General features: G+C 46.2%; 1 long non-coding RNA gene across 1 annotated transcript; it reads right to left on the bottom strand.

Moving 5' to 3' along the window:
* Window positions 1-598: 598 nt before the first annotated feature.
* On the bottom strand, window positions 599-2,451 carry LOC113949160. The gene is made up of 3 exons (XR_003528366.1): window positions 2,398-2,451; window positions 1,584-2,233; window positions 599-854 (listed from the first exon to the last, which is right to left on the bottom strand). It is a non-coding gene; the product is annotated as an uncharacterized LOC113949160 (long non-coding RNA).
* Window positions 2,452-21,410: the final 18,959 nt, after the last annotated feature.

Here is a 21,410-nt window from a genome sequence, read left to right on the forward strand (position 1 = left end):
CAGGGACTCTTTGCAAGGGGAACTGAGCATGTTTTGCTGAACGTGTTTTGTTTTGCATTAGGCTTATAATTCTAGGGCTAATGTTTGGTTTGGAAGCTCAAAGCCCTGCTCGAGCCCAGCTCTAGAGCAGGCAGTGGTGTAATAGCCATTTAATTCCCCTGCACTGTAATCTGATGGTGGGATGTGCTCCCAGGCTGCTTTTAGGTCTGACTGGGGAACAAAATCAATCACAGAGCGCACGTTACAAGGAAAGAGCTGTTGGTGTCAATTACCTAAACTCTGTGAACGTAACTCTTCTAATTTCCTGTTAAATCAGTAATGTTACCAATCTCAGTCTATTATTTTAATTAGGACTGTGACTGCAGTTGCTAGGAGCCGAGCGAGCGCAGACAAATGCGAATGTGTAATTAGTCCCACAAACGAGTGGCAAGTTGAATGTGTCAACATCATGGATAGTTACAACATGGGGTGCAGCGGGAGGCCAAGTGATTTGGGCCAGATTCTGATCTCACTGGCCTCAGTGCCAGCCCAGGAGGCTCCGCTGAGGTCAGTGCTACCCTGGACCTGAGCTGGGCTGAGGGAATCTGGATCTGGCCTCCTGGTCATCACAGCTTCTTGGATCTTCACCCTGAGTTATTTTTAAAATGTCTGATGTCCCATCTTGTTTGATTAATTTATTTTTTTCTTGGTATAACGCCTCCTCAGAGCCAGTTACCCTGTAGTGAACGCTGCAGTCAGGTTAGCTGAACGTGGGTGTTCCCAGCGCCAGTCGGCACCAGATTCCAGCCTTCCCCAGGGACCGGCGCTCTTAGGGTGGATATGGAAATGCTTGGCTCCCTCCTCTCCCTTCCTAGCTGTGAAAGAAACCTCTCAGCTTCTGTCACATCTGACTGCCTCATGCATCCCAAAAACAGCCGCGCATTGACAAGGGAGACAAGGCGTACCGACAGCAGAGCAGCGTTAGCTACCAACCTCGCTGAAAAATACAGAATCCCTGCCTAAATATAGAGCTGAACGGGGAGGGAAAACAGTGGGGCATTGCAGATCCATCAAAATTAAGAATGAAAACCTGAAGCTGCTGCTCATTGACAACCCCTGGCTGCTCACAGCGAGCGCCGTGTGCCCAGAGGTCCAGCCTGCCGCTGGTATCCAATGTGGAATGGCACAGGAGAGGGAACACTGCTTTTATTAGCACTTGGCCATCAGTCAGCGGTCCACACTCCACAAATAAACGAACGGGCTGGGTGCATGTCATCCCAGTTCACGTGTTACAGAAATAACACTGGACTGGAACCAGAGTTAACACAGCTGAGGTTTGGGATGCGGCTGATTGGAGAGAGGGCAGATGGCAGAGCCTGGTTGGGCTATATCTGCTCTTGAAGGCAAACCTGATTTACAGCTCAATCCATCTTCTACACTCTAATTTCCCTGCTTTAGTAGGTCACTCTCCTGCTTCACATGGTACTTCTTTTGGAACAAATTGACTAGGAAAAAGTCAAGAGTTTAGTGTATATTGGATGGACTGATTCAGTCACCTTTCTAGGACAAAAACAGTATAGAAATAGTATGAAAAGAGCAAGTACCTTGAGGGTTTTGTGTGAAGGTTATTCCTAGGGGACCTGAGGACCATGCAGTGATACTGTGGCAACATGACCATTGCACTGCATGTCCTGGTACCTCATCTGGGGCTGGCTGTGGCTTCATGCTCTCACTCATGGGTTGCGTGGGCTGGGTTGAGTGTTTTCTCCTCTCTTGTGACATTTAAACAGAGGCCTGGCACTGTATTGGATGCATTAAGCTTTGAGCCCAATTCCTCAGTGATGGAGCCCTGCCACTGCCCTGCAACAGCCGCTGTGACGTTGCAGGAGGTGCCTGACCCGAGCCGTTGTTTGCTTCCCGCTTAGTTTCCTTTAGTCCCGCAGGAAACCGCTTTAACCAAAACCACATTGCATGTGTGTTATATAACAATAATCCGTTGTTACTGTCACCAGTGGGTTTTCAGGCCCTATCCCAACACACGTGTGCCCTCGTAGCAGAAAAGCCCACCTGGCTGAGCAGGGACCATGGGAAGGAGCCGAGGCTCATCAGTCCTGCTGGTCAGGTCCATCCCAGAGAGAGCCCTGGTCCAGGTGGCTGTCACTTCAGGCCTCTGAGTTGTTGCAAGTCAATATATTCATCCAAAGAGCCCAGGGGCTGGTAGAGCTCTCTGTTGCCTCCACACACCTTGAGATGCCTGTTTTGTGCAGAAAGTTTGTGGAGAATCACCATCCCCATACCGTTCTGGCCTGAAAGGAGAATGGGCACTCCAGGAGCCACAGCTGGTGGGATGCTGCAGCTCCCCATGTGCTCTGTTGATCCTTCACTCCAGCTTTCTGCAGGAAAGGAGGTGTAAACTACCTGTACTGTCCTTCCTCCAGGCTGGCCCGGCAGCCCTCTGAGGTGAACCCTCTGATTAAAGTCTGTGTGATGTCATGGATGTGCAAAGATACCCTTAGCTGCAAGATTGTGCAACTGGCTTGTAATGTGCATGTTAATAAGGCTATTAAGGTTTACAAATATTCTGCTCTTCCTTACAGTTTATAATTTAATTAATTGCCAATTAATTGTCTTATTTTCCCCCTGTGATTGATGTCAGTGAGTGGGATTAGGCAGCATCAGATGACAGAGGAAGGAGGAATGAATGCAGCATTCTATGATGGTATGAGAGGAGATGTTTTTATGGACAAATCCTTTCTGACATGGATGAATACCTCAATGAGATATCACAGAGTATCAGCTCAATGCATATTGTAATGGGATCATTAGCGAAGGTATCAGCTGTGTGAGGTTTGTATTCACAAGCCACGAGTAAGTAACGGGGAAATACTGGCTCCTTGGAAATGTTTGCCCAGCATAAATCTTTCCTTTTTTGAGAGAGCTGGTGCTCAGTTTACATAAACTGGGAAACAATTCTCTAAGACTTGTGGGACTGAAGTAGCTTCACCCCTTCCTTTGGTGAAGGAAGAGAATTTAAATGCAGCCCTATTCAGCAGTATTTTTCCAGGGAGCAAAAGTAACAAGCAAGGTCTTCCATCAGTGTTTGTGAGCCAGGCAATGGCTCCATCCCTAAAACAAGAGGCATCGTTATTTCTAAGCAGGGAAGGTGGGATGGCTGAGCAGACGCTGTATCTTCTTTTCTCCCAGGATTCTGAGTCTCTCACCAGGCTTGTTCACACTCTGCCCACCCCCAAATGCCTGTTTGATGGTCTGTGCATCACAGGCGTCCAGATGTGGTGGAAATATCATTCCCTCAAGATGCTGTTGTAGCTGTGGACAGGAGCAACTTGTAGCCACGTTGGCCGAGCGGGTCACTGAGCTCAGGTCAGCTCTCAAACCTGGAGTATGAACTCAGAGATGCTGTAGGAGGAACTTTAGAGCTTTTGCCTTCCCTGAGTCATTCTGGGTGACCAAAGGCAGCCAGCTCCGCGTGGGAATGGTTTGCTGTTAGCTCCCAGAGCCTGCAGTGGTGCCAAGCAAGGGGATCTGGGGTAAACAAAAACTCAGTCTTCTGTGACTTTTGACTGGACTTTGATCGCATTTCAATGGAATAGCCCTGGAGTGATTCCAGTGGCTTTGGTGTGAGCAGGATCAGACTGTGAAACTGGGCTGCACAGCAAACAGCCTGAGTGTTCCTGCTGGTGTGGTTGAACCCCTGCTTAAATTGTCACGAACTAATGGGCCATTTCTGAGGCTGTGATGGGAATGCAGAGCCAGCCAAACCCCATCTGTCTCTTTTAATTCATTCCTTCCATTTTGAGGACTTAGCCTTTAGAAACAGCTATCGGTGATTACATAAAAGAGATTAGCCAACATTTCTGCATAAATCAAGGCCAGTGCAAGATGTTTCCTAAGTGTGTTGTGAAACTCGGGGCTGGTGGAGGACAAGTTCCTCCTGCAGCAAGTCTCCCCACACCCAGCACGGATGGTGGTGCAGGGGCTCGGTGGGATCAAGGGCAAAACTGCTTCTCAAAATGGCCTTTCATACAAAAAAACCTCTCGAAGAAAAGATGTGCATGGTGGGGCATGGTCTGCCCCATGGCTGTCTGGTGTGGGTTTTTTCACAAAGGCAAATTTTCTATCCAAGATACGTGATGGAAACAATGAAAGAAAGGAAAGGGCTGGAGAACCTCATTGTAAACCAGATCTCCATATGTGAATTCAAATCAATCTCGCTGCTGAAGGAAGAGCCAAACCAGAATGTGTTACATTCACTCTTTTAGCACAGTTGCTAAGAAAATATCTTGATGTGAACACTATTGGATGACTCAACAACTCTTTTTTGTTGTTGTCGTTTCTTTTTTCATTTTGAGGCAATTTCATCATTTTTCCTCTCTTTGTTGCTCTGTTAACATGCAGGGTGAGGTTGTCCCAAGGTCAGGGAGTTGGAATTTCCCTTCCAGTGTTGTCTTACTTCTCCTCTCCTTTTTTTCTTGCTTTTTCTGCTGCAGGTCAGAGCAGATCTATAAGGAGGTTGCTGGGGGGAAGGCTCAGCCCTTCTCACCCATTCAATCTGCTCTGGGTAGTGCCAGTCTCCTGATGGGAGAGCACCTGACTCGGCACTGTCCTTCCACCCCATCATCAATATGTCTGCATCACAGCTTCCCTCATGACCTTTTAAGCCAAAAATACCAAAAGCAGCCTCGAGTTTTTAATTTCTTCATTTTTGAGGAACTGAACTTCAAGCAGCGCAGCTGAGTTTCAACAGGGCCAAACACCAGTAGTTCCCATTAGCAGCTGAGCACTGATTGCTGCTTAAAATCAGGCATGAAGTGTCTTTAATGGTATTTATTGTTTAGAGAATTGTGCTTTGAACCTGAGCAAGACCTAGGAGAAATCAAAGAAAGGTGGATTCACACTTTTATTTTCAGGTGGGAAACTGAAACAACGTGAAATTTAAGTTCTGCCATTTAAATGTATGTTGGCTCCTCATGATGAAACCAGCTCCTCAAAGGCATTTAGTAATATTTTTTTGAAAAGCATAAAGGTGCTTATTTCCTATTGAAATGTGCAGGAAAGATATGCCCAGGAATAAATCTGAAAATGAAGGTGGTTATCTTTCTTCATCCTTTGATCTCTAACATCTTTCAAAATCTGGCCTCTAAGTGATGTGCCCAAGGATGCAGGAAATCAAGCACTGAATCTTTATCTCCCGCACTTGTGCGTCTCTGCACTATAATTCACAATGCAAATACATTCCTCCTCGGGTCTAGTCCTGGCTAAGGAAGTCAAAAAGACTAATCCCAGAAATAAGGGTTGTGGACAGGCATTCACAATTGCCCTGCACAGGCACTCTCCTCATTTCCTCCCATCCAGGTTGCAGCTGCATTTGGCCCGTGATTCTCCCCAGATGTGTGATGAACTGAAAGATCTATCCCAGTACTTGACCTACAGGGAGGACCACAGAACCAGTCAATTCTAAACCAACAGCCACAGAGAATCTGAGACCTTTTCATGCTGGAAATACTGCAGTGAGGAAGGAGGGTGCCTGCAGACACCACCCGCATCTGTAGTGAAGGGAAATCTGAAGTTTCCCCTCTGCTTTTCTGTGCACAACAGCATCTGTACGCCTCATTTCCATCTTCACAGCTCCTGTAATTTACATAATGAACATTTGCAAAGCCTGAGATCTGGGTTCACTTTGTACCACATTTACTGTAGATGACCTTCAACGTGCCATCAGAAAAGTTTCCCAGGCAATTTTCCCAAAGGATATGAATGTGAAACCTAAGATCGTCAGGAAAGGAGAAAAAGGAAATAAAAGCAGATTTCTGAGATATCTGTCATTCAAAGATATATTTTCTCTTCTACAGCAGAACAAAAATATTTGACTTTAAAAAAGAAAGGAGTTTTGGCTTTAACAACTTGCTTCTTTAAAGCAAGTGTTCGTATCAGGTCCCTCAATAAAGTGACTTTAATTAGGTTTGCCTTCCTAGATCTGCAGAAAGAATTTCCTTGATAAAAATGCATTTGAAAAAATGATAAGTAGAGGGGAGGAAAAAAACCCAGAGAGGCAATTTTATTTGCATTCCTGCATAAGCAATGGCTGTAAAATAAGTTTATCCACCTTGGTCCCCTAATCAGGTAATTAATCTGAAAAAAAGTCTGGTGACAGATAAATGGCAATCTAGCAGAGATTCAGGATTGAGGAGGAATCCTGACCTCGAGGGATGGGAATAGGACATAAGAATGAGAACAAGCAGCTGAAGCCACTTATGGCTCCTCTGAAGGTGTCAGCTGCAGCTCTGATTGTGCCTCCTGATAGTGCTCCAGCAATCACAAGGTGATAAAGCAGGAACTGACCCATTTTTGCCTATCCTCAATGAACTGTCCTCTTCAGCCCTCTTTCAGGTGTCAGCAGAGCTCATCTGACAGAGTCCTCAGAAGCTGCATCTCCAGTATTATATTGGAATTTATGTTATACTTACGTGGGCAGAAGGCAAACTCTTATAGGTGTTGCTTGGGTTCTGGATAACCACAACTCAGGGATCATCTCTCATCTGAGGGGGTGCCTGTGAGTTTGATTTTTGTTTGCTGTTTGGGCTATCACACTGCTTCCTGCTCACGGAAGCAGTGGAGGATGCTTTGAAAGAAGAGATGTGTTTTGTAAGTGACTCAGGACTCCTGTCTGTACAGAAAATAAATGGAAAGCTGAAATACAGAGACTTACTCTGGAGATGAAGAAAGGTGCTCATGTCAGCTGTCAAAAGACTCTTCAGACAGAATGAATCACAAACCCACCATGCTGGAAATGCTAAAGTAGATAAATGTGACACTGTTCCTGTTGCTGTAGGCCAGGTATGTATGAAGTGTTGCTTTACATAATAAGCTTGAGAAGGCAAGCAAGCTTTTCAGATTCCTTTGCGCTTTGAAAATAGTGCCCTGTGTGCCTCTTAGGGCAGGTAGGTGTGTTTGCACACTGTCAGGTAATTACAGTGTGACTGGTATTAGCTTATATCTTCCTACCTCTCCTGTGTTGCCAGTGGTTTATCCATATATCCTGTGTGATTGGTGCTACTGTTAAAGGGCCAACATATAGGTGAAAAGTGGAATCTGGATGAATCTCCACCAGCTTGTTTCTTTTAGTGTGGTCTGGCTCTTGGACTCCAGTCATGATCTTGGCCTGCAGACAGATAATTGTATAATTCAGTATTTGGAAGACAGGCTGCATGTTGCAAACTTTCCACCTTGGGACCAAAAGGGAAAGGGGGGGCGGGTTGAAGGGAGAAGAGGAATGCTGCTGTCCAAGGGGCCCTGGGAAGGACCTCCTGTCCTCAGTGGCTGCTGTGTCTGGCACAGCAAACAGGACTATAAGAGGAGTGTGTGCGTGTTGGATGAGGTGTCCAGTATAACATTATCCTGAGCCAAAAAGGGGATCTCTGCAGCTCCCCTAATCCATTGTCCTAAAATGACACAAATATACTAAAGTCACAGCTCAAGGCTGCTGGACCTTCCTTTTGGACTGGGGGTGGGGCTTTTGCTTTTAGCCATAAAAAGAGGCCCTGCTTTTTTCAAGCACAAGCTGGAGTCGTGAACAAATGGTTAATGTAGCTGCAAGGCAGCCAGAGAAGCTGTTCCCTGGGCTTAGGAATGTTTCCTCCTTTCAGCCTGCCTTTTTTCTTTCTTTCTTATTTTTTTTTTTTTATGGTGCCATATAGTGTTTAATAATTCAATACATACATAATCCAAAATAAACACACTAATTAACCTTTGTTTTGAGAAATTTAATTAGTTAATGCTTAGTCTCTGTTCAGATTCCAAACAGTTTGGAGTGGGAAAGGTGCCATGGGGAAAGCATGGCAAAATATGTTTAATGCCGAGCACCTTCAATTATTTAAACAGTAACGTGGGCTGGACCAATTAAAAAAAAGAAGTTGTTATACAGGCATGTACACACTGAAATATCTTCATGCAGTGTTCCCAAACTTCAGCCTTGCTGCAGAATATGTGGTAAAATATATCTACACATAAAGCAACTGTATGGAGGAGGGAGTTGGTGGCTGTACGGTGATTCAGCTGCTTCCTGAACCCCAGAACCTCCCTGGTTGCTGAGCCCCAGGCTCAGGGTGCAGGAGGCGTGAGAGAGGTACTAAAGCTGTTGTGGTGGTGACTGCCTGCCCTGCCTGGGGGAAGCTGGAGGGCAAATCCTGCCCTGTGTCCCAAATAGATGATGAATTTTTGGAAAGGTCAAATGCTGTGTTCTGACTCACCAGTACAAGTCATCTATGGCCCAAATGCCTTCAAAGTATGTTATTGTAGGATAATAATTTTAGCCAAATACTCAAGCTTTAATATTCTTCCCAGCTGAACTGTAAATAAAATTATTTCCTAAGAGCACTTATTTGAGCTTGATTATTAAATACATTGCCAAAATCTGGTCGGTTAATATACTGCCTGCTACTTGAGCTGAAGTATCTGAAAGACAAAGAACGAAGTAAACGAAAAGGAAATCAACATTTTGCTAAATTGCATGTTTTTAAAAATCCTATAATTGAGGCTGCTACTTCATTTCCATTTGTAAAACAGATTGAGTTCCCCTTCCATCTACTAATGGATCTGGTTTATCTCTGATACTAATTGCAGCATGTGCATGGTTTGCACAGGCTGCTGGTGACAGGACTTTGGATAGGGAAAGTCAAACTGCTCCTGCTGAGTTCTGGGCTGTCACTGAGGAGTGATACCTGGCACTGAGCTCTGCTGAACTTCAAGACCTTGTTCTTTCTCCTATGGCTCCAAAGTCTGGGTCAATCAACCAAGATAAACTTGTTAATTCGTTGTCAAGATTATGTGCCTCAGGTCTCACTTGAGAAGCAGTGGGAAGGCTCAGGTGATAATAAAGCAACACCAGACAGTCTGGATGTTTAATTAAACTTGTCCGTGCTCTCTCTGACCTAGTGACTGGGCTGGAAATGTCACCAGAACAAAGGTTGCTCATCAGGTTTGCACATGGGCTTTCCTGCTGCACGGGGAAGTGGGGAGATGTAGGGCTTTGCAGCTCATTTCTCATTCTTTCAGGTTATCCTTGGGAAGGAAATTGTGCTCCAAAGGTCTGGGCGAAAAGAAAACAGGTTTGATTTTCTTTAGATGAACGAGCCTTTTCTTGGAACCTGCTATATCTAATCTGTTTACACACACCTGAATTAAGCAATTCTGGGCACTGGCTCTGGTGAAAACATGCTTGGCTCTTAGCAGCTGCTCAGGAGCTCAAGTATACACTTTTTATTGCTGGGAGTGAGGAGAAAAAGGAGATTTTCAGAGGATTGTACCCAGAAATGTAAGGTGGAGACCTCTGTTTTCCCCTACCCCTTGGTCTCTGCAGCCTGAACACTTTTCCTGGTATCCCTGTACACAGATCCATGATAAAAGCCTCCATGATGTGTTCCAGCCTCTAACATCAACATCCACACCACCAGAAGTGAGCCGAGGATTCACTCTTCGCTTTCCCCCATTTCATTTCACGTTTACAAACAGAGGTTTTTTCTTTTTTTTTTTTTTTTTAACTTTTTTAAGTCACCCTTGAAAGCAATCCATCAGGTTCCCAGGGAGCTCAGCGTGGCAGAGGGAGCCCCAGCTACAGAGTAGCCTTTGTGGAGCAGGTCCGTGGGCTCTGTGCCACCGGCGCCGCAGGGGAGAGGTTGTAATAACGACACCAGCGCCGACCAGATGTCTTGGAGAGGATTTGGTTTCAAGATGCACGGCTGCTAGTCCAGGAGAACGTGTAGGGGGGTTCTGCTCTAATATACATAATTTGTTTAAAAAGTTTGCAGGTGTTAGAATTTTTATTGAAGGCAGGGAGCTGAGAAATCACATCCAGTTGGTGAGGTAATGCTTGCTCTACCCGGGGAGCGCGAGCAATCTGCATTAAATAAAGGGCAGCTGTGTTACCAGCAGAATTTTATATATATGAAAACTAATCTAAGCCATACCAAGCCAGACCTCTGCTCCTGCAAATCCTGGGAGAGAATGAGAAAATCCCCTGATTTCTCCCAGGTTTCCTCCAAAAGCTGGTGGGGACTTGCACCTCCAGTGTGGGAGTCCCTGTCCTGGCTGGCACTGTTCCATGGTCTGCACCCCGACGGCTGTGGGGATGAGCTGGGGGGGATCAGGGGTGCTGCTGTGATGGAGCCATTCCTGCAGCTCATCACAGGATTTAGAGGAGAGAGAACAGCTGCTTCCTCTGTCATCCCCCAACTAATGCCTGTGACGTGCAGCCCCACAGGGCCCAGGTAGAGCAGGGTCCTCACTTCTGCTCCAGCTGCAGGGCTTTGCTCTCCTAAGCCAGAGAAAAAGAAGGACAGCACACACCAGCAGTGGTTCCCATGGAGCTATTCAAGGGTTTTGGTTTTCTGTTTCCTCTTCTTCTGGGCTCAGTTCTGCTATATGTTGAAGCCCCAGCAGAGGTTTGAGATTTTTTTTTTTTATTTTTTTTTTTTTTTTATAGACAGGTTGTAATGTCAGGATATGAGGTTGAAAGGGCAGGTCTGAGTCAAATCTCAGATGAATTCTGAGCATTTCCTTTCTACGTGGATGAGATCCAAGAATTTATCTCAGTTCAATATACCCCACTTATTTCTGATGCTCATTCAAACAGACTTTGAATCCCTTGCTCCCACAGACCAGGGCTGGTCATTTGGGTTCTGCACGGCTCTTTCCAGAGAGCTCAGGACATGTGGAGTCAGCAGGGGAGATATTTGGGGTGACAGCTGAAGTGGGCTTAATTTTTATATATATTATAGATATTATAGATTATATATATATAATGCCTGTCAGGATATAGCCTGTAAGACTCAGGTAGCATTTCAAGTGCTGCCTGCACCCAGTGCTTGGGGCAGAAGGACCTGGCAGACAGGAGTCCTGCTCTAGGGGTGGGGGCACAAGCTTTGTCCTTAGCACAGCCCCTCCAGGAATGTTGCACATTTCCCCCACACAGACATTACATAAACAGGACTAAAATTAGAGCAAATGATACTTCACAGGCGGAACATCATCCCCAGGGGCTCTCAGGGTTTCTACCAGCTGGGACTAAGGCACAGCTGTGATGTGGGGCTCTGATGATGGAGCCCCACACATCCCACCACACTGCCCCCAACCTCCTCTGCATCCCTGGGCCTAGGCTGAGCGAGTCCCACAGGATCTTTTGGCTGCCTGAAGTAAATTTTCTCTTATTTCCCTCCAGGCTCTCTCTTTTCCCCTGCTGCTGAATTTCGCTCAGCATAATGATTTCGAGGGCACCATTTTCAATTTCCTCTACGGAGCCAAAATTAATACTGAGTTTATGCCACAGTGTAGCAGCGCTTTAAGCATCCACCAACAGTGTGCATATTTCACTATAATGTAATGGCTCCTAAACCCAAATACTGCTTAAACCACCACTGTACTCCACTGTAAATATCAGTGATGCTTTCCTGAACCATGGTGCCAGCAATGATGACTCTGTTGGTGCTGCTGATGTGCCCCTTAACATCCCCCCAGGATTTTATTACCACCAGGAGCATAAGCATGTGCAGGTGCTGGGATTGTGGTCAGATGCTGCTGTGGGGCAGGGAGAGGTGCTGGTCCTCACCTTTCTCTTTTCAGCCCTGTCTGCATAGGGAAGCCCCTCTCCTCTTCCTTCCATCACTTCTCTCTCATCACAGCTCTAGGCAAGGGTTAGATCCAAGCAAGAAAGTCCGGGTCTATTTTCCTTGGTCCCTAAGCCTTGTGGGCAAATTATTGAGATGAAGGTTTTTAGTTGAGTTATGACTTCATTTTATACCCTTCTGTTCACACCTCACCCCTTACAAGAGACGTGGCCACAGGGGGTTTTTTTCAGTAATACATATAGGTGGGAGGACAGAGGGAAATCTGTCAAAAGAACGGGTTATAAGTGATTGCCAGGCTATGGATTGACCACGTCCACTGCCTTGGGCCGGTGATTTTGACTCTGTTTAGAGAGGAGGGGGGGGGGGGAGGATTATAAGAACCCGGGTGTGCAAAAGTACACAAGCCATTAATTATGGCAACTGCCCCGCGATACGATCTCGCAAGAGCTAATGGAGCATGAGAAACCTGTGGAAAATGTTAGTGAGGGCTGTCAGGATGTTTGTCTTACGAGCTGCTCTGGATGATCTCATCTCTCCCAACGTTTCGGAGGGCGAGGGGTGTGCCGGGTCAGCGGGAGCCGCGGGAAGGAGGGCGATGGGGTGGGGGCACGGGGTCTGCACAGGCAGGGAGAGGGTATGGCTTGAGGGCGTTTGGAAAGCATCTTTTCTTTCTGCTCCTCTGAAACAGCCTAAAAAAAATGTCACTCGGCGTTGCATAACTGGGCTTGATGCAGGGCCTGGGGAGCAGCTCAGAGGGGGCAGCACTGGAGCCCCTGGTGAGGAGCCGCAGGGGCAGGAGGGATGCAGCCAGGCTGGGGAGTGATGTGTTGCTGTGTGCAGGGTAAGAACCCTTTCTCAGGGGAATTCCTTCTGCTCCCACGCCTTCTACCCACTGTGGCTCGCAGAGACCATGCCCAGAGGACCAAGTGATGACAAACAGGCCAAAAATGGTGGCGTGGCAATGCCAGAGGTCAGCTCGCTGTCCTGATTTATAAGAGATCTTTCCCGCTGCACCCCAGGGCTGCCTTGGCTTTTCATTCATGCAGGCGATGACGAAGGGCCGTGCTTAAGCAGCATGACCGTGCTGGCACAGGCAGCTTTTAGGAGCAGGAAACCGCTCCCTTTATCCTCGCTTGATCTTTCGGAGTGAAATATGTGCGGTGCCCTTGTCAGCAGTAAGAGCCTCCTAAGGAAAGAAAGAAAGGTTAGCAAGCAGAAACAGATGTTTACCTTTAACTTCTCGCTTTGTGTGGACTGGGGAGGCAGGGGGAGGGAGATTTGCAGTGCAGGAGAAAATGCTCTCTGAAAGCCTGAGAAAGTCATGTCGGATCAAATCTGCCTTTCCCTTGATTTTGCTGTGGTTTTTATTTGGCCCAGCATTCTTTCTTTCTTCTTATTATTATTTAAACACTCCATTATCTTAAGGGAAAGATAATTGCTTTTTCTTTCTTCTGCCTGAGCCTCTCAATATGATTAAGATATAGAAACCAAATGCCTGGACACGAGGATGATCTAATAGGCACCGACCAGCCCGAGTCACTGTGGCCCAGTTTAAAAACATGGCACTTTTCCAGGATCTATTTGTTTCTCTTAATACGGTGATTTGTTTTTCTATATTGCTCTCTATAATTATCACTGTACTGTGTATTCACTGGCTCTAAGCTCAGTGTAATATAAATCTGGAATTAGTCTATTGAAGTCAGTGTCAGATACATTTCCTTTAACATCTAAACTAGGTCTTAGAGTCATTTATCCTACTGTAGCTCCAAACTAACTCCACCGAAATAAATACAGCTTCTCTCTCAGCAGTGTTTTCCAAAAAGCCCTCACCACAGTCCCTGCCTACACTTTCCACCCTTGTCCTAAACCTTAGTCTGGGGATTCGAAAAAAATTTCCACTAGAGGAGGTGGTTCAGATTAGGTATTAGAAACATTTTTTCACTATAATAGCGATCAGATATTGGAATAAATTGTCCAGGGAGGTGGTGGAGTCACTGTCTCTGGAACTGTTCAAGAGATGTCTGGATGTGGTACTTGGGATATGGTTTAGGGGTCATTAGGGTGGTCTGGATTAATGGTTGGACTCAAAGATCTTAAAAGTCTATTCCAACCTTGATTCTGTGATTTTGTGAAGATAACGCCTGTGGCACCTTGCTGTGCCTTCACATCAAACCTTTCTTTAACCCCCCACTGAAATCTGGCTGTTTTCCTCCCTGGAGGACAAAGGACAGCTGGGTTGGAGCCAGAGCCTCCCTGTGCACCGCTGGCAATGCAGGTTGCTGTTCCTTCACCACTTTAGTTCAGCCTCCCTCCAAAGCATTTTTGGGTAATCGTGGGCTCAGGCTGCTGTTAAATGTGGTGCTTGAACCTTTTGTCTTTCCCTGGGCTGCCAGGGCTGGAAACAGCTTTTACAGGTTTATGTAAAACTTTGGCTGCTTTGTCGCCACAGATAACATGTGCCCAGTTAGGGCTGAATTGGGGTCAAATATTTATCCTTCCCGAGATTTTTTTCAGTAGTCCAGGGGGAGAGTGGTGAGGCCCTGGCACAGGCTGCCCAGAGAAGCTGTGACCGCCCCATCCCTGGAAGCGTCCAAGGCCACACTGGACAGAGCTTTGAGCAACCTGGTCTAGTGGAAGGTGTCCCTGCCCATGGCAAGGGGGGTTGGATCTAGACGATCTTAAAGGTGCTTTGATGATCTTAGAGGTCTTTTCCAACCTAAATGATTCTATGATTCTATATACGTGGAAATTATCAGTGAAAACACTATCAGGGTTGCTGTGTTGCACACAGTGACCATTGGGCTGACCTCCTTGAGTAGATGGACAGCTGGTCCCTGATATCCCCTGGAAATAGTCAAGTGCTCTTCTATGAATTCTGATAGACATTGCTTTAAAATAAAAAAACGTATCTTTTCAATCTCTTCCAATTTTAGATTAAGGTAATCTGGAGAAATCCTGATATATCTGAGAGTTTGGGGTTTTTCCTCTCTCAGATGAAGGCTGGGGACATCAATAGGCGCCCAAAACACGCCTCGTGCTTCCCAGTGTTTTCCCTAATTTTTTTTCTGCAGTCACTGCACTTCACAGCCCTGTGCTGCTGCTTGATAACACAGCTGGAGAGAAGCTATTTTCTGATTTTCAGATATCGTGGTTTATCTCTAATGCTGGTTTTCACTGGCAGTTTAAGAAGTTCTTAGAAAACTCCTCAACTTCCCCCTTAGCACTGAGATGGTAAGAGACAGATAAAACTTGTCATTTAATAATAACCACCAAAAAATGTAGAAGTTTTTTAGATGTAAACTCAGGGGCTATTATTTGTTTTTTTAGAGATGGCACATGGCTCAACCCTACCCTGAGGAGAAACAGAAATTATTAAACATCCTTTCTACTGGACTTAAAAACAAACAAACAAGCAATCCCAAACAACCAAACCAACCAAACAAACAAGCAGAACAAAACAAAACGACCCAAAAGCCAAAGAATGTAGTTTTTACTGAAAAGTTGAAACCTGAAGATTTGGGGTCAAAAAACTTTCAACTCAAGGCTTAAAGTTCTGATTGGGAGATTTTCTTGCTGGGTAGTTTTGTTGGCCAAGACAAAGGTCCTGTGTCACCTAGGGATGCTCTCTCAAGTGGGAATTAAGATGTTCCCGATCATGGTGATGAGGTTGGGTTTGGGAGCTCTCCCCATGAGGAAAAAGGAAGCATTTTTTTTAGGAAAAGAATTGCTATTTCCATCGGACAGCAGGCCTGTCTCTAAAGATTTCTGTTACAAACCTACCTTCTTTCCAGAAAACATTATACCTCCTGGCTACAGGCATCACTTCAGAGAACAGACACCTCCTGTTCCTTCCCTAAGCATCCCCCAAAACACCAATATGTAACCAGCTCCTGCTCCCTGTTAAAATTCAAACCATAGCCTTCCTCACCACTCCTTTTCTCAGATGACATTTAAACCTGTCAGGAGTCACAACTGGTGTAATGCAATCCTTGTAACCAGTGCAAAAGTTGCACCCTGGCTTCTAAAAACAGAAGAAGGAAGAGGATGGCTAAGAATGGGCATAAATACACCAAAATGCCCGTGTGCTGCTTTCCCTTCTGCTGGTCTGACAGCGTTTCCACTGCTCCTCCCCTTGGAAAGCAAAATAAACATGGGCAGCAGTGAGTAATAATGTGTAATAAGTAGGGATGAGAAATACATGTATCAGTGGTCAAATTACATGGGCAGTGTGTCACCCCTGTCCCCACACCACGTTTGATGGCAGCTAAGTGTTGTTATGGGTAAGGAGAGGGTGCTGGAAAGTGCTGAGAAGCTGGAGTGCATTCCTGTAGAGCAGCTGGAGGGGATCCCTAAAGGGATCCTCAAAGGACCCCTGGAGGGATTCATAGAATCATTAAGGTTGGAAAAGACTTCTAAGATCATCAAGTCCAACCATCAATGCAGCACCACCACCTTTTTCACCACTAAAACATGTCCTCAAGTGTTATATCCACGTTTTTACTTCCAGGGATGGTTACACCACAGCTTCCCCAGGCAGTCTGTTCCAATGCTTGTCAACTCTTTCTGTGAAGAAATTTTTCCTAATATCTAATCTAAATCACCCTGAATTTTGCCACCTATGGGCTCTGGCATTTCAATGCTGGGCTCATCACATCCCAGTGGACTTGGGATGAGCACTCGTGTGCTTGCCAGCATTGCCTGCCAGGCACTGTGCTCATGTGCTCCCCCAGAATGGCCAAAGCTGGAAAATCTGGTAGCTCTCAGGCAGATACCTTGTATAAATGGAGATTTCTTCCATATGCAGTCCAAGTATAAGGTACCCAGGCATGTTCCTGGGTGAGCACAGCACAGCCAGCAGCAGCTGTGTGTCTGCACACACAGCCCACGCTGGCCAGCAAGCAGCCATGCACTGACACTGCCTTGAGTCCTGAGCACACATGTGAGCCATTCCAATTGCTTTCATCTGGTACGGCCCAAAACATGGCCACGGGTAAGCAGAGACCTGTTGTTGTTTGTCTAAGGTACAAAGGAGGCTAAGACACTTCTCTTGGGCTGCTTCCGTTTCCCTGTGATTAATATATTCAGGTCTGTAGATGTTTGTTTTTATAAACTCCACAAACAAAAACTTGATGTTTTGGTACCAAGCTCAAATATGGGAACAATTTGGTTCCCAGCGCCAGCATTTCTGATGCAAGAACTGAAAGGCATCCAGAAATGCCGTGTTTTCACTGAATAGTCTTTGGTCCCAAGATATAGCATTTTTAAAGCATTACAGAAGCAAAAACAATCCCAGTGCCTTGAAAGCTTTTTACACTGACTCTGCTTCATGGAAACACTGACTCAGGGCCAAATGGCTGATTGTGTTGTGTGATGTAAGAAGGAGTTAGAAAGCTTAGCAGGGCATTAGAATAATGCAGTGTGTGTGTGTGTCTGCGTGCAGTGAAGGGGGGACATGGCATTTATTAGAAAGCTTTAAATCTTTTGCAGCTCTGTGTTAGTCACTTGCAAAACAGTCACAGACTCAGTTGAAAGAGATGGGAATGTGATGTCTGACAGGCTCTAAGCTGCTGAGCTGAGTTCCTGGTCGAGATCTTTTCAGTTCATTTAAAGGCTGCAAAATCTTCCTTGCTGGGGTGGGGGGGAAGCAAATGCTGCTGCTGTGCAGCCAAGGGAAAAAAGGACTTTGTTATAATTCTGGAAGGGGAATGAAGGATGTAGCAGTGTTCAGGAGTGCCAAATTCTGTCTTGGTTTCTGCTGTCACACTGAACTAAGGGTGGAGATTTGGGGATGGTGCAATCCTCCCCAGATGCAGAGGCTGGCAAAGGGAGGGATGCAATGCAAGGGGAGTTCCAGCTCTGCCCCTTCCCTACTCCATGCTGGTGGGAAAGATTTTATCATTTGCTTTATCTTCTTGTCCTACCAGGGAGAGAAGCCATTCATTGCAAACATGAACTCTGAGATGAGTAAAAATCAGAGATGACCCAAGTGCCTGGAGGCATAAAACCAGCTACTGAATTGTTCAGCTTGTTTAATGAAGTGGAGCAGCACAAAGACACAGTTCACATATAGATTTATATATACAACACTGGCACTCAAACAATTTATGGAGCACACTGCAAATTTAAGATTGCGAAGCCTGGCTGCTGTCAGCTGTTAGAAGGAGATTTGGGATGGAAAGTCCTATCAGAAAAGCTGCCCTTGCTGTAGTGCTGTGATGGCAGAACATGAAGGATCTGGGGATATGCCAACTCACAGCTGCTGTGGGAGGTCAGTGGAGCTGCTGCTTAAACCTCAGGTCTGGCTACAGTGAAGTGCCACTTGCTGTTGTCATCTTGCCCTTGAGTAGTGACTCCCTGCAGAGCCACAGGTAAGTCACTGTCCCTGCTGCACCTGCAGCACCAACAGAGCTACAAGGCAGGTCTGCTGCAGTTCACTCCTGTTTTCTAAATATTTCCATTCTACACACACACATATAGCCATGCCACAGCCATCCGTGCCATCTCTTCCTTTGCACCCACCTCAGTTCTCAGCAGCACGGTTGTGAGTGGGCAGTCAGCTGCCCTCGCTGCCCTTGGTGTCTTCACTGTCCTCTCTGCCCTCATTGCCCTCTCTGCCCTCACCCTCCTCCCACTCTGCCCCTGGCACAGTCCCACGGTCTCCCCTGCCCGCCGGGCATCTGTGCTCATCCCCACACCGTATGTGCTGCCAGCCTGTTCCCGGCGTGGAGGGTGAGTAAGGCTGTCTCATCGCACTGCTCCCACCTCCAGTGAGTCATCGGCCAGGAGGAGATGCAAGCACTGAACTACATTCTATGCCTGTATCTGAAACACCGGGCTTGAATGATGGTGCAGGTCATTAGATCCCTAATTTCCTCTTTAATGGATTTTCTAATGCATTTGATGAATAAAGAGATGCTCAATAGTAAATAGAAATACCATTTGCAATCTTGGACGTGAAATGGGGCCATAATGTTGCCATTATTTATGTTTACCCAAGCCCTGTGGACCTCAGTGAGGTGGAACAGTGTGAATGCTGAAAGGACGGGGGCTGGAAGCAGTGTCAGGCCGGGCCACTGCCAAAGGAACAACTTGAATGTGCTGGCGATTTTCGGAACATGAATGATCCCATTGACTCCTGATAGCCTGCGGATACGACCTGGGCTGAATGGGCCTTATGTCTGCAGGGAAAGATGGCCCAGAAGGACCTGAGAATGACTCCAAGCAAACGTTGCTAAATGTCACTTTATTCGCATTGTCTGTCCCAGACCGTGAGCTGGGACATCAGGAGGGGTCCTGGGTGCCAGCCTGGGGCTGTGCTGGGGAGGAGGTGGTGTGAGCAGGGTCCTGCCTGCAGCTTGACCAGCTCTGTGGGCTGGACTGAGCCCCTCGAGGGGCTCATGCTCACTGCACGGGGGCTGCCATCCCTCCACAGCCTCCTGCCCGGGTGGAGCTCTCTGCCCTGCTGGGTGCAGCAACTTGAGCCTCTTGTTTCAGAAGTACCACGTTGGTGCACAGTAATGTGATTATACATTCACATCCACTTGTGTAAAGCTGGCAGCATCCTCAGCGAATTTTTTCATACCTCCAGTTTCTAAATGGCATCTCTGCTAACAGCCATGTATCATCATTACCAGCAAGGCTTTGGAGGATGCATGAGCAAAGTGTGATATTACTTAAACCTCTCAAAGTACTGTCTGATAATTAATCAGGCGTGGGTTGGTTATGTTTTCACCTTACTCGGTGGAGAATAATGCAATGTAACAAGGCAGGATTTTAGTTAAAATTCTCTGGTGAGCTGATTCCCCCAGGGCAAGACAGCTGTCTCCCTGTGTGTATATGAGAACTTCATGGACCAGAAGGTTTGTCCAGTCTTTTCCTTCCTGCTGAAGCGTCAGCATCAGATAGTGTTGGGTCAGTGCCAGAGATGAGAATCCAGCCTAGAGGAACCAAGAGTCTCATCCAAAACTGGAGACCACCAGCGCTTGCTGGCCCAGACATCATTTGATTTTTGGGGTCTCATCCTGCAGCTGTTTTTGCTACAGTGTTCTCTCCAGTAGTGCCATTATGTATTAATAAGGGACAGAGCTGGCAGCAGGAAAGGGCAGCAGAAGTACACATTTGTCTTGCTGTCCAGTAAGCCACATAACAAATAGTGATGCCAAGTGTAATCCTGCTTCAGTTAAAACTGTTGCTTTGGTTTGTCATCATTCATTGTTTGCAGTAAAGCTGCTTAATGACAGGATGTGGGAAATGAAAAGTTTTTTATGTCCTCGTAGACTTTTTAAAATTCCTGAGCGATGAAGGGGAAGAAGGTGCTTGCACAGGAGATGGAGGTTTTGCTCTCAGCTTCAAAAATAACCTGCTGTGTAAATCCAGGCAGTATCCAAGCAGTCCCTCTGCTTGCTCTGCTTACATTACACATCTGGCGCAGATGCTCCTGCCCGGCGCCTTGCAGAACAGGATTTGCATTTTATGGGAAGAAATGAAAGGATAAATCCCATGGACCTGTGTGGGGCCACTTCTTTTGCAAAATGCCTCATGGCCAAATGTTAGATTTTGAACCTAAATATAGGGGAACGGAGGCAATTATTCACATGGACCATGAGCAAGTGGATGAAATCTGAGGTGGACAAGTGCTTGAAGAGGAGACTTCATTAGGCAAGTGAGGAAAGAGACAACCCCAACTCTGCCAAAAAACTGAGGTGCATGGGGTGCCTTTTTCATTTTTAGGTGCATTTTAATAATGATCTTAATTTTCATACAGGCCACAGTGGGGCTCCACCCCTTCTCGTGCTATTCACGTCTGTCTAGTTGATGGAGCAGAATTACCAGTGTGTGTGTGATTCTTTGCTCCCAGTGGGAATTCTTCTTCGTGGGTGCACTTACATCAGGTAAGCAAATAGGGAACCTGATGGGTTTGGTGGGAGATGCATTTCTTCAGGGCTTTAGACTTGTTTCTGGCAGGTACAGCCCTCGAAGAACCACCAAAGGCTGGGATGTGGCCAACAAGTCTGCCTAACTGCTAGCCCATCCCCTGCTTGACTCTGCCTCTAGAAACATACTCTCTCCTCTTCTATGTATATTTATTAAGCTATGTCCTGAACTACGTGAAATCAGTGTGGAATTTGCCTGAGGTTTCTCTCTGCTGGCCCAGGGCTTCTCAGCAGTGTACGCAAAATTAAAGGAGGTGCTGGGGTTGGGATGAAACCACTCCTGCTTATTGGAGAGGGAGAAAGAAAGGAGTCAGGGCGCTGTGCTTTCTGCCCTCAGTGCTGCAGGAGGGTTGGGGAGTGGCTGAAATCTCTCTGGTGGGCTTCCTGCATACTTGGGATTTTCCATGATTTACAATCTCAGATAAGTGTCACCTTTGTTTTTTAGGATTGTTTGTTATATTCTTACAATAATCTATTACCAGCAGATAACTAATATGCTCATCACCACTCTCTAGGTCCAAAAGTTGGTTTTTTCTGTAGCTTTTTTTTTTTTTGCATCCCTTGAAAATTTCTATTTCCAACCAGCCTACTGTTATCTCACTTTTGCTATTTTAAGTTCTGTGGCACAAAAAGGCTGACTCACAGAAAGCCGTGTTGTAGGAAATATTGGCTCAGCTGAGGAAATAATTCTCAGTTCATTCTTCCACTGTGAGATTTGGGCGTTTTTTCTGTCCCTTTTTTTTTCTCTGTGTGTGTGTTTTTCGGTCTCATGTTATGGCACACATTTAGCACCGTGAAAGATGGAGAGCTGTTTCTAATACACTGCTCTAAACAGTCAAATCTCTCTTTCTCTATATAC

The sequence above is a fragment of the Corapipo altera genome, unplaced genomic scaffold (genome assembly GCF_003945725.1).
Source record: "Corapipo altera isolate COAL_440 unplaced genomic scaffold, ASM394572v1 113, whole genome shotgun sequence".
Classification (NCBI taxonomy): domain Eukaryota; kingdom Metazoa; phylum Chordata; class Aves; order Passeriformes; family Pipridae; genus Corapipo; species Corapipo altera.